The sequence below is a fragment of the Strongylocentrotus purpuratus genome, unplaced genomic scaffold, assembly GCF_000002235.5.
Source record: "Strongylocentrotus purpuratus isolate Spur 01 unplaced genomic scaffold, Spur_5.0 spur5_scaffold_13, whole genome shotgun sequence".
Classification (NCBI taxonomy): domain Eukaryota; kingdom Metazoa; phylum Echinodermata; class Echinoidea; order Camarodonta; family Strongylocentrotidae; genus Strongylocentrotus; species Strongylocentrotus purpuratus.
In genome coordinates this window covers 8,668,278-8,681,452 of record NW_022145598.1, presented here as the reverse complement: position 1 = coordinate 8,681,452, position 13,175 = coordinate 8,668,278, and positions in this window count along the sequence as shown.

Below are 13,175 nucleotides of genomic sequence, written 5' to 3'. Positions count from 1 at the left end.
GGCTATATCAAGAATCTGTATTTCACCACTTGCAAGATAATACCTTTGTCATATTAAGTCGAGCTGCTTTGAAGTTGTTGAAAGGAATCGATTGATATCTTAACAAAAGCAGAATACATCTGATATGTATCTTGGTTGAGAAATACACCTGCACATACGAGGAGTCGTCTAAGTGCTAGTTCGACATTTTTTGTATTTGAAATCCTAAGAAATGTTTTCCGAGTAAAGATGTGAAACGATCTTCGGTGCGTGCGTGTGTGAAGGTGTCGGGGGAGGGGAGAGGGACTTGTGCGCAGTGGCATCATGCTAACGTTTTGATTGATGGGGTATGTACAAGGCGGCTGAACATTTGTCAACGACCAAAGAAAAAAAGTTCCAATATTAGAAACGATTGGAAACGCTTTTAACTGGTCTTCGGTTTCTCCAATTTGCATACAGCTATTCCTCATTTGTTCAGCAAGACCCCCGAAGTAATTGCCTGTGAATGAATAATTTTAATAAAAAGCGAGAAAAAAAACGAACAAATAAGTAAATTTGAAGATTTCCCGACTAGGCATTAAATCTAAGAGTATAAAGTGTATGGATATAGATGGGGCATGTATCCTCCTCCTCCCCTCCATACACCAAACCACACACACCCACACAACACTCGCACACCTTTTTGTGAAACGAGAAAAAGAGAGGTGACCGTTATCGGGAAGAGGAGGGTGAAGGAGTTATAAATAAGATATGGTAGAATTAAGGTAGAAATAAGGTAGAACTTGAGATTGGGAACGACCGAGGAACTGAAACACATGATGAGCGATCATGTTACTGGCGTCAGTGGAGCTATTTAGATTTCACCAGTCTCATTTTGCGTACAAATATGAAATAACAAATGTAATGCCAAGTACATGTATAATTGTAGGTAAGAATGACTTTTCACTCAATGATTATGAAACTTTAAGAAACTTAATGTATATTAATGCTTGTAAATTTGTCATTAAAGCCAATAGGGTGCATTCACAATTAACAGCACCTCCATCGGCTAGCCGCGCCAGGCCAATATTACATCTTTCATCCCAAGCAGCGCAGCACATTGCGACCCACCGATCAAAATGACTAAAGCGGTCCCAACTTTGTTAATTCATCCAATGAGATTAATTGTTTTGATACCACCGCATATTTTTATATTGAATTTGGATGTAAAAAACCACAGATCAATTGACTGTGACTGATAAAAAATGCCTATTTTAGAGAAAAAATTGATACAAATGGTAATTTCGGTCCCTTTATTGCTGTTGAAGGGGGTCGATTTGCCCACTTTTTTGAGCATCAGGACACATTTTTACATAGAATAGCCAAATCTCCTTTACTCATAGTAACGATTGAAAATATCAACCTTGATAAATATATTAACAAATGGAAAGCACTATATAATTGTCAGTTTGGGCCAAAAATGGCCAAAATAGCCCCATATTGTGAGTATGGTCTATAAGACTGACATTTGTATAAGCAGCCCCATATAAGCTATTCAAACCTTCCCCATCGAAAATTCTGTTAAATCCCCTAGTCTCCTAGGGTGTATAAGAAAGCACCAGTTTATGCGATGTCGACTTTTTCCCCAGATGCATCACGTCAAAACTCTTTAAAAAAATAATAAGCACTGGTAACGCTAGATTGCGTTAGAGATTTTGAATCCACCATTTTATTGCACTATGAATAGTTTCAGCACTATAGGCAACTTTATCCATTTCACCTGTATATATTTCTAATATTTGGACAAATAAAAGCATCTCTTCTTTTTTTACAAATCTTAAACCAATAAGAACGAGCATTCCTTTGTTAAACCCCGTCTGTAATGTTTCCACATTCACCAATATACTTACATGTCAGTTCAGAAATAGAATGCAGCGAAAAAAATTAAAATAAAGCTTGTCAAATGTATTATCTCAGTTTTGTGTTGTATGGCATCCATTTGTTATCATTGAAACTTCTATTTTCTTATTCAAAGTCATTTTCTTTATTATTACTATTGTTATTAGTATCATTATTATCATTATTATTATCATTACAATACTTTACCATCGTAATGATTATCATTACCATCAATGTTGTTGTTGTTTATGAAAACATAGACGCATGCGAATAGAGCAAACAAGTCAGGAAAAGAAACGACAACCCAGATTACATTACGTTCAAATTCATATGTTCGTATATAAATATATTTATATATACAGTGCGTCCTAGAAAAAAGCGAAACCGAGAATTATCATTGTTTTATCATAACTTAGTCACAATTATAATTAATAAATGACACATATTTGGAAAGCTTATTGATGCAACTCATATGATTCATATCTCACGCATGAGTGATTAAAAGCAATTTGAAGAGAGGAAACCAAAAAGTCATTTGGCGGGCGGTATCTGAATTTCAAGGAGAAAATCACATTTCTAGAAAGTTCAATTTCTTCTCTTTCATATGACATATCAATCAGGTAAAAGGAGCCAGGAATATCAAAGTTCTTTTGTTTAAAGTAATGCTTGCATTTCCATAATTTGATCAAACGAGTTAGTTTTCACTGGTTGCCTGCCGTAGCAACTAACAGAGTTGACAAAAGACTTAACTCCGTTTCGTTGAAGATCAGCCATGCATCAGGTCTTTCGTCTTCTTTTTGCACGGCTGTTAATCACTCATGCGTGAAATATCGACCGGCGCAATTTTCAAGTTTCCCCATTGATTTCAAATTTTTGCCCCCCCCCCCCTCCAAGAAATCCTGGATCCGCTCCTGGAATAACATTTGGACATCAAAAAACATAGTAGCCACACGAAGGTGCAACTGTATCAATCACTCGTCCTCTCAATACTGCTTTATGGGGCAGAATCCTGGACAGTTAAAAAAGAAGATAGTAACAGGCTTCAAGTGTTCGAAATGGCATGCCTCCGTCGCATAATGGGGGTGACAAGACTAGACAAGATCCGAAACACACACATCAAAGAATCCCTCAACCTCGATCAAGATGTTATAGACAAAGTCTCCACTAAAAGACTTAAATATTTTGGCCATGTCCTAGGAATGAAACCCACAAGATACCCAAAAAAAATTACTGTTGAAAGAAATGTCACAGGAAATCGACCCAGAGGCCGTCCACACAAAAGACGGCTTGACTGCATCTCAGAGGACTGCAAAGCAAGATACATAACAAGGCCGACAGATGCACAGGCTCGTAAGCAGGGGGGGGGGGGGGGGGGGGTTGGTTAGATGTTAACCCCCCCCCTTGAGTTTTTTTTTATGCGTATGTTTTATGTATGCTTATTTGGAAACCCCCACCCCCCCCCCCCCCCCCCTTTGAGATTTTTTTTTTTATTTTTTTTTTTTTAAATAAATTTAAATTTTTTTTAAATAAAAGATAAAAAAATTGCCAATGGTTCCCATAAAAAAGGTAACCTTCCCCCCCCCCCCCAACGGGACAAAATGTCAAATTTTGAATTTCGAGACCAAAAAAAAAAAAAAAAATGTCCTCCTCTGCGTGGACGGCATAAGTCAAGTCAAGAATATGAAATGTGATAGGTTGCAAGTGAGGTTCCTCGGAACCTTATTCTGGTTAGATACATCTCAAGTGGATGAAACTTCCCAGCGTTTCCTGTATTGGCACGCCTTTATCAAAGCAAACGGATATTCAAACGGATATCTAAATAGAGAAATGATTATTTGACCACGCAAAAGCTAAATATTTTTTTAAGTAGGAGCATTTTTATTTAATTTCCTTGTAAGCTTTGTGCTATGAAACCTGGATAAGATTTTATAGTTATTTGATATACATTAAATGACCATCGATTTAGTAAGTGTGGTAAGAGCTTTCTGAAGTATTCTCTTTGTTGATGAGATTACCTTTTATGGACAATGTTCGGATTTTCTTTTTTGATCTTATATGGCGTAATGTCATTAATGAACATCATAACAGCCCAAGATCCACGTAAGTATAGCATTTGTGTTCTTCTATGGGTTTTTTAATCTGCTACTTAGAGTACGTGTTGTTGAATAATTAGACCGTTCCACCGCACAGTAAATAGTTTAATTATTTATCTACAACAATGAGACTCTCAATGTGACACACCTGAATACTGATACAAGCGACAAAAGAAAAAAGGACTAAATATTAAATAAAAACTTTGTTGTGCACTTTGTAATCTGGCATAGGCCTTGCATCAAGTATTCAATGTACAATAAAGTATGAAAAGTATTGTAACGCAGAAGATAGATCACCACACTGTATTTTATCAAAGACGCCAGATTGCGTCAGCGACCATTACGGCCTGACGCGTCTTGTAAGAGAATACCAAATGAACAGTCCAACATTGCTTTGAACATAGGCTTTGAATTACCGGCGTACAAAACAAAAAATGAAAAAAAGAGGTTAGATCAAAGTGTGTGTCAGGCAGCTATCAGATAAATGTGCTTCGTTTAATAAGTTAACTTGTAAGTTGAACAATTAGTCAATCTGTTGTGCTCTCAATGCTCTTCATCTAGCAGCATGTTAAGAACGTACTTCCCAAACCAAAAAATCAGAGGAAACGAAGAAAATAGAAATGCGATAGGTTACGAGTGAGGTACCTCGGAATATCATTCTGCCATAAATGGGCAGAACACATCTCAAGTGGATAAAACCAAAACCAAATATATATCCTTCTTCCCACACAAATGAAACCTCTTGAAATAGTATTATGGATCAATGATTCTATGTATGTCAATAATAGATAGCTTTTGAATAATGAATGCACTCCATATTTCTTCCTTTTCAGGATATTAAAAGTAGTAGTAAAACAAATGTCCGGAAACACTCGACTGGTATCGATAAACACGATCTTCCTGTGTGGAGTGAGTCTGCTATAATTTTCGATTCTTTCTCATTTTCCCCAGCGTTTCCTGTATTGGCACGCCTTGATCAAAGCAAACGTGTACTCAAACTGACGGAATTCTAAACAGAGACATGTATACTTGACCACTCAAAATACGCCCTTACGCTTTCCAGCAAAAGTTGGAGAGGTTCATGGAGTAGAAGCATCTTTGTTGAATATCCTTGTTGTAAGCTTTGTGCTATATGAATCCTGGATAAGATTTTACAGATATTTGATAAGCATTAAATGATCGTCGATTTAGTAGGTGTGTAGAGAGCTTTCTGAAGTATTCTCTTTGATCGTGAGATTACCTTTTATGGACAATGTTTGGATTTTCTGTTTTGATCTTTTATGGCGTTTTTGCATTGATGAACATCTCATCAGCCCAAGATCCACGTAAGTATAGTATTTGTGTTCTTCTATGGGTATTTTAAAAGTTTTAAAGTCTGCCGGTGTAGTTATTGTAGATCTACACTAGGCTTTTGATTTGGTCAATGTTAAATGTCTTCTTGAATAGGGGTCAACGGGACGCCACTCAAATTGTTTAAAAACTACCTTTAAGATTGGAGAATTGTAACTTGTATCTGTATAGGTATAACTGTATTTTCGAAGAACCACCTATTGAGCTCGGGGTACCCCAATGATCTATTTTGGGTCCATTGTTATTCATACTTTTCATCAACGATTTACCCTTAGTATTTCATTCATGCACACTTTATTTGTACGCAGTTGACACCGGATTTACTTTTCTCATGAGGACCCATATACAGTTTAAATTTCAATTAACACTTAATTGGGAATTGGTCAACCTGGACGAGTGGATAAGCAGAAATAGACTGAAGGTTAATTATGACAAAACCATGAGCATACTAATTGAGAAAAACACATGCTCAAAATGTGTAACCAAGACTTAATATAAGTATCAACGATCATGTAATCAATCAAGTTGGATTGTTGAAATACTCGGGTGTGTAGATTGATGCAGAACTGAAGTGGGATGTACATGTAAATCACCTTTGTTAAAAAGTTGGTCACGTGGTTTCATTTCTCTTTCGTTGTGGGAAATGCATGAATAGAAGAAATTTAAACGCATATACAAAACTGTTTATTCTACCCCATCTAGATGATGCGAACATTATATCGCAGTCTTCCTATGAAAAAATACATTAATCAATTACGAAAGCTACAAAATAGAGCAGGAAGAACTATTTCGAAAATAAAGCCTCAATTACATGTTTCTGTTTCTTCAATGCATGAGATAATTCGGTGGAAGTCTTTCATATTGCTTCGGCTGTCTCATTTTTGCTCGCTAGACGTATATAGCAGACGGCAATCGGCGGAATAGACGACACTTGGTAGTGAATTTGTATGTGAGATTGCTTTGCTAAATATAAAATACAAGAACTTTTTCCGGATCTTTAAACTATCATTGATATCTGATAATTAAACAGTTATTAAAATAAACCTACCAAACTACATAATACAATGAAATACTTGACTTAAAGTAGGGGAGTTTGATGTGGTGCACAATTGCACCCCTCTGTATTATCGAATAGTCTATGGCGATCACGAATATTCATGTTTTTGCTTACCTCTGCAAAATTCTTGCCTATACTAAATGGAAAAATTACGGTGGGGGTTGGCTGAAATGAACATAATGAACCGATCAGAACTGATCTATGATAATTCATGCTTGTTATTCTTCGTGTGCTTGACCTATAACCTTACGATCGCGTGGCAAATTGCGTCCAAAGTTCGACTTGTTTCACATGTGTTATATAGGCAATGGCTAGCTAGCGAACTATTTTGAACAAATTACGGTGGGTGAACTTTCAAAAGTAAATGGGACATGAGAGTTCCAATGAAAAACTAGTGTCAACGAACGTCGTGGTGGGTGTGCTTTTCGTTTAAACAAAAATGAATTGTTAATTATTTTATTTTTTTTGGGGGGGGGTCAAAGTCAGCAGGCTAACATGTTAGGCTGCTGGACTCTGACGATAGGGGACGTTTTCCAATGAGACTATTCGGAGCCATATGAAAATCTCGCCAGATATTAGGGTAATGATATTCAAAGTCCTCAATAACATGACACCAAATTATTTAACTGTACACATATTTCATACCCCAATGCCTTATTAGCTACGATACAGTAATCTTTCCCTTCCAACACCCCGAACAAACAACAGCAAACCTACTCTGAATTGCACATCTCTATCTTTATTCAAACGATTTCTTTCACAATTAAATTAATTAATGCTATAAGACCTTAATGTAATTTTATTTTGTTGTTCTTTACATACCATTATTCTTGTTGTTTGGGTTTGTGTTGTTCTGCCCCCCCCCCCCCCCATCCATCTTCCTTTTTCACTATTTCTTCTTTTCCTGTCTGGTTCCCATGGAACACCAGCTGCACTATACAAGTGCAGCTGAAAATTGGCCATCCAGCCGTCTGTTTCCTCTTTTTGCTTATTTCGTTTTTACATTCTTATTGTACGTTTATAATGTTGTTGATGTCATTTTTTCTTCAATTTAATGTCATATGATCTTTTTGTCTTGCTTATGTAAACTGTATATTATGCATACATTACTAGATTTTTTGTTATTTTTCTTTTGTTACTTTCTTTTCATTGTGAATTTTTGTTTTTAGGACGGAAATAAAAACGAAATAAAAACGAATAGTAACTATAAAGTTGACCATAAAATTGACTACGACTATTACAGGAAATGTAAGGAAAACGCTCTTTAAAATGCAAGTGACTGCTTTCCATAACGATTTTGCCACTCTTTTGTTGCGTACTTCTTATGGATTACCGAACTTCGTGATTCCTATAAAAAAAAGGATAGATTATAATTCAATTTTTTTTTATCAGGCATTTCTGTCTCGGAGGAGAGCAACTGGTCAATGCTATGACCTCAATAAACAACTACATGCAAAGCGCTGGAATATCAAATCAGATTCTGTAAAACTACAATCTTGCAAAAAGAATTTCATATCTTTATAGACAACAATTTTAAATAAGCATGTAATAATCAATTTGCCCATCCCTTACACCCACTCCCAGCCCTCCAGCATCAATAAAACCGACTATAAAGTAAAATCGACCATGGCTACTGCAGGAAATGAAAGGAAAAGCGCTCTTCAGAATTCATCTGTTGTATACTATCTACTTATAAACAGATTAATTACCTAACTTCATGTATACTAATGTAAAAATGATAGGTTGTAATTCATATTTTCATTTATAACCTACTTTGATTCTTCTGTTACATTCTATTTTGTATATTGATGAAGGTCCAAATATTGTAACTTCCATTTAAAAAGTATTTATGTTCAAAATCCTCAATAACATGACAACCAAATTATTTAACTGTACACATATTTTATACCCCCAATGCCTTATTAGCTACGATACAGTAATCTTTCCCGTCCAACACCCCGAAAAAACAACTGCAAACGCGCTTTTTTGTCTACAGGTGGCTAAGTTACACAGCAGCACTCCCCAACCTACTCTGAATTGCACATCTCTGTCTTTATTCAAACGATTTATTTCACAATTAAATTAATTAATGCTATAAGACCTTAATGTAATTTTGTTTTGTTGTTCTTTACATACAATTATTCTTGTTGTTTTGGTTTGTGTTGTTCTGCCCCCCCCCCCCATCCTTCTTCCTTTCCCATTATTTCTTCTTTTCCTGTCTGCTTCCTATGGAACACCAGCTGCACTATACAAGTGCAGCAGAAAATTGACCATCCAGCCGTCTGTTTCCTCTTTTTGCTTATTTCGTGTTTACATTCTTATTATACGTTTATAATGTTGTTGATGTCATTTTTTCTTCAATTTAATGTCATGGGATCTTTTTGTCTTGCTTATGTAAACTGTATATTATGCATACATTAATAGATTTTTTGTTATTTTTCTTTTGTTACTTTCTTTTCATTGTGAATTTTTGTTTTTAGGACGGAAATAAAAACGAAATAAAACCGAATCGAAACTATAAAGTTGACTATAAAATTGAATACGGCTATTGCAGGAAATGTAAGGAAAAACGCTCTTTAAAATTCAGGTCACCGCTTCCAATAATTATTGTGCCACTCTTGTGTTGCATACTTATTATGAAGAGATTAGCTACCGAACTTCATGATTACTTTGCAAAAAGGATTGATCATAATTCATATCTTCATTTTTCTTATCAGGCATTTCTGTCTCGGAGGAGAGCAACTGGTCAATGCTATGACCTCAACAATCAACTAAATGCAAATCACTTGAATATCAAATCAAATTCTGTAAAAATACAAGTGTTGCACAGAAGAATTATATATTTTTACAGACCATAATTTGAAATGAGCATGTAACAATTAATTTGCCCATCCCTTCCACCCACTCCCAGCCCTCCAGCATCAATAAAACCGATTATAAAGTAAAATCGACCATGGCTACTGCAGGAAATGAAAGGAAAAGCGCTCTTCAGAATTCATCTGTTGCATATTGTCTACTTATAAACAGATTAATTACCAAACTTCATGTATATTTATGTAAAAATAATTGGTTGTAATTGATTTTTTGATTTATAACCTACTTTGATTCTTCTTTTACATTCTTTTTTGTATATTGATGATGGTCCAAATATTGTAACTTTCATTTAAAAAGTATTTATGTTCAAAATCCTCAATAACATGACACCAAATTATTTAACTGTACACATATTTTATACCCCCAACGCCTTATTAGCTACGATACAGTAATCTTTCCCTTCCAACACCCCGAAAAAACAACTGCAAACGCGCTTTTTTTGTCTACAGGTGGCTAAGTTACACAGCAGCACTCCCCAACCTACTCGCAATTGCACATCTCTGTCTTTATTCAAATGATCTTTTTTCACGACAAGTCTAATTTATGATATAATACCTTAAAATAATATTTGTTGTCCTGCTTTAAATACCATTATTCTTGTTGTTTTGCTTCGTGTTGCTCTGCCCCCACCCCCAATCCATCTTCCTTTTCCACTACTTCTTCTTTTCCTTTCTGGTCTCCATGGAAGACTAGCTGCACTATACAAGTGCAACTGAAAGTGGGCCATCTGTCTGTTTCCTCTGTCTTTTTGCTTATTTCGTTTTACATTCTTATTGTACGTTTATAATGTTGTTGATGTCTTTTTTTCTTTAATATAATGCCATGTGATCTTTTTTGTCTTGCTTATGTAAACTGTATATTATGCATACCTTTATAGATTTTTTGTTATTCTTCTTTTGTTACTTTCTTTTCATTGTGATTTTTTTTTTTATGCCGGAAATAAAATCGAAATAAAAAGGAATCGAAACTATAAAATTGACTATGGCTGTTGCAGGAAATGTAAGGGAAACGCTCTTTAAAATTCAAGTGACTGCTTTCCATAACGATTGTGCCACTCTTTTGTTGCGTACTTCTTATAAAGAGATGGATTACCGAACTTCGTGATTCCTATAAAAAAAAGGATAGATTATAATTCAATTTATTTTTTTCAGGCATTTCTGTCTGTTTTGGAGGAGAGCAACTAGTCAATGTTATGACCTCAATAAACAACTACATGCAAAGCGCTGGAATATCAAATCAGATTTTGTAAAACTACAATCTTGCAAAAAGAATTTCATATCTTTATAGACAACAATTTTAAATAAGCATGTAGCAATCAATTTGCCCATCCCTTACACCCACTCCCTCCCAGCCCTCCAGCATCAATAAAACCGATTATAAATTAAATCGACCATGGCTACTGCAGGAAATGAAAGGAAAAGCGCTCTTCAGAATTCATCTGTTGTATACTGTCTACTTATAAACAGATTAATTACCTAACTTCATGTATACTTATGTAAAAAAGATGAGAAGAATGTTTTCATAACATTGGCAAGATTATAGTCCTTGTCATAAGTAAAAGTGGAGATGTTGTCGATGGTGAGGGTAAAAAGGGGATTTTTCCTTACTTAAATTTGTTCTACTGATTCATCATAAATGGGTCTGTAATGTTATCATTAAAAGAACCAAGCATACAGTCCTGTGATGTTTCAACAAGAATTAAAGTAAGGGACACCTTTCATTTTGATGATAGAGGAAAGGTATGGAAAGGTAAGGCAGAAATAAACCTTCAGAATATGTAATTTTCCTCTCATGATAGGTGCCATTTTCAATCAGTAAAAGGGGAAATTTGTCATTGCTTGAGGACAATTTAATGATTTTGGAAGGATCTGAGGTTATACGCCCCTGTCATCCCTGAAAAGAGAATTCGCCCCATTTCAGTAACTGCTTGTTTTATAGAAGCACATCATCCCTTAAAGTCCGTCTGTACTAGTTTGGCCAGGAGGGTTTAGACCACCCAGCGTGGTCACTCACAGGTAGCTATCTCATCAACTCAGATCTCAATTAATATAAGAAAAAGAGGATCATGGGGGACCAACGGGCACCGCTTGGGTACCCGGTAGGATGCGACCGTCATTGTTGGTCAAACAGTTTTTGAGCGTCATGTAACGCCTGACTGGAATGCTCCCCAGGGAGTGGAGATTGTGCACACGCTGTGTGCGGGCAAGCACTGAATCCAATGACCGGGGTAATAGTATATTTGTAAAGCGTTTAGAGACATTTGTATTAAGCGCTATATACAAATTTAATATTATTATTATTAGTAGTAGTAACAGTAGTAGCTACAAGTAGTACAGTGGGGCTTTAAAGCTCACATTTCGCTAACGTCATGTTCTCATGTGATATTAACGTTTTCACTGTATTAACAAAAAAAAATTCACATGCCAAATTAAACAAAATGTTGCTCAGTGAAGCATGTATGGTTTACAACAATCATAAACTATTCGGAACCATGTTAGTTCTTCTTTATTAAAAGCAAGATATATATTTGTACAGCTAACATTTATTTTTGTTTTCTGGTTTCCTGTTTTCTGGGACGCACTGTATAATATATTCTGTCAAAATTATAATATGGCAATTACAGTAATTTTCTTATATGAGAGAACAAAATGATGAACATTAAAGTGTTTACATTTCAATGTCAAAATATTTGGATTCGATTCAAGAGCTCTCGGTTTTGTTTACTAAAGAGAAACTCTCATTTATCTACGCATGTCCCTGTACGAAAATAGCCATAATACACACGGAAGTTACAAGCTCTAAAATGTGGCAGACTTTTGCAGTTGTTCAAGTAACTAATACTGCAATAACTACATGCCTATACTGTCTAGTGGGTTTCAAGGGGTCAATGATTAAATCAATCTATGAATAGAAGATTTTTACAGAAGTCCTTTTTAATATATTTTATGAAACTATGCATGTGCGATAGATTTGGAAGGCTCTTTTCGTGACGCCATATACAGTAGTATAGTATTAGTATACAAATAATGAATGTTTATCAGTTGAATAAAATGTTAATCTGTCAACGAATGAAAAGATCCACACTATTTAACGAATGACAAACATTCATTATTTGTTTTATACAACATCATCATTGGAGTATATTATAGGTAAAATAAAAATGTAAACACTTAACAGCACAACATTGTTGTTTATACCGGCCGCCATGATGACCCCGGTCGTCTGCTTGTGAATGTACGTTTTAAATGTTGTACTGCAGTGCAACGTCACAACTACGACAAGCAATAGGGGTCGGATATAACCAAATGTGTACGCTAAATAGAACCAAAATGCACGGTGAATATATAACTAAAATTGCACACTCAATGAAGTAGTTCTTCAATAGAATATTAAATATTATGTGACCGAAATTCCCCAATCAAATGACAAAGATCTACTTGGATGTTATATAATAAGTGTTACAGTATAAGTAAGATATTTAAAGGGATAGTTGAGTTCAGACCGCAAATGCCTTAAAAGTGCATGGTTATTGCTCTTATTTTTTTCTATGACATTTCTAGTGCCCTTTTAGGTCCTAAAATTGCTATGAAGGTAATTTTAGACCCCAAAATGTGTGGAATTCAGCCAATACGATCATACAATTTAGCTCCACTTTCCAAAAAATTCGGTGACTGTTAATTAATTAATTAATAAAAAAAAAAAGAATACATGGGCCGGCTGGTTGAGCGTAGTATAACCAACACGAAAAAGCCAACAAAAAAGCCAACATCGGCAATGGCTGAAATACAACGTAAAAGACGCTGTTTCATTTTTTCAACGGCTTTTTTCAAATTATCGAATATTTGTGCTGGTACAAAAATATTAGATATCGTTATATTTATGGATATTTCAGCCGTCTCTGAACCGATTTTGTTCGAAGATGATTTTGTCATTTAAATTGTATG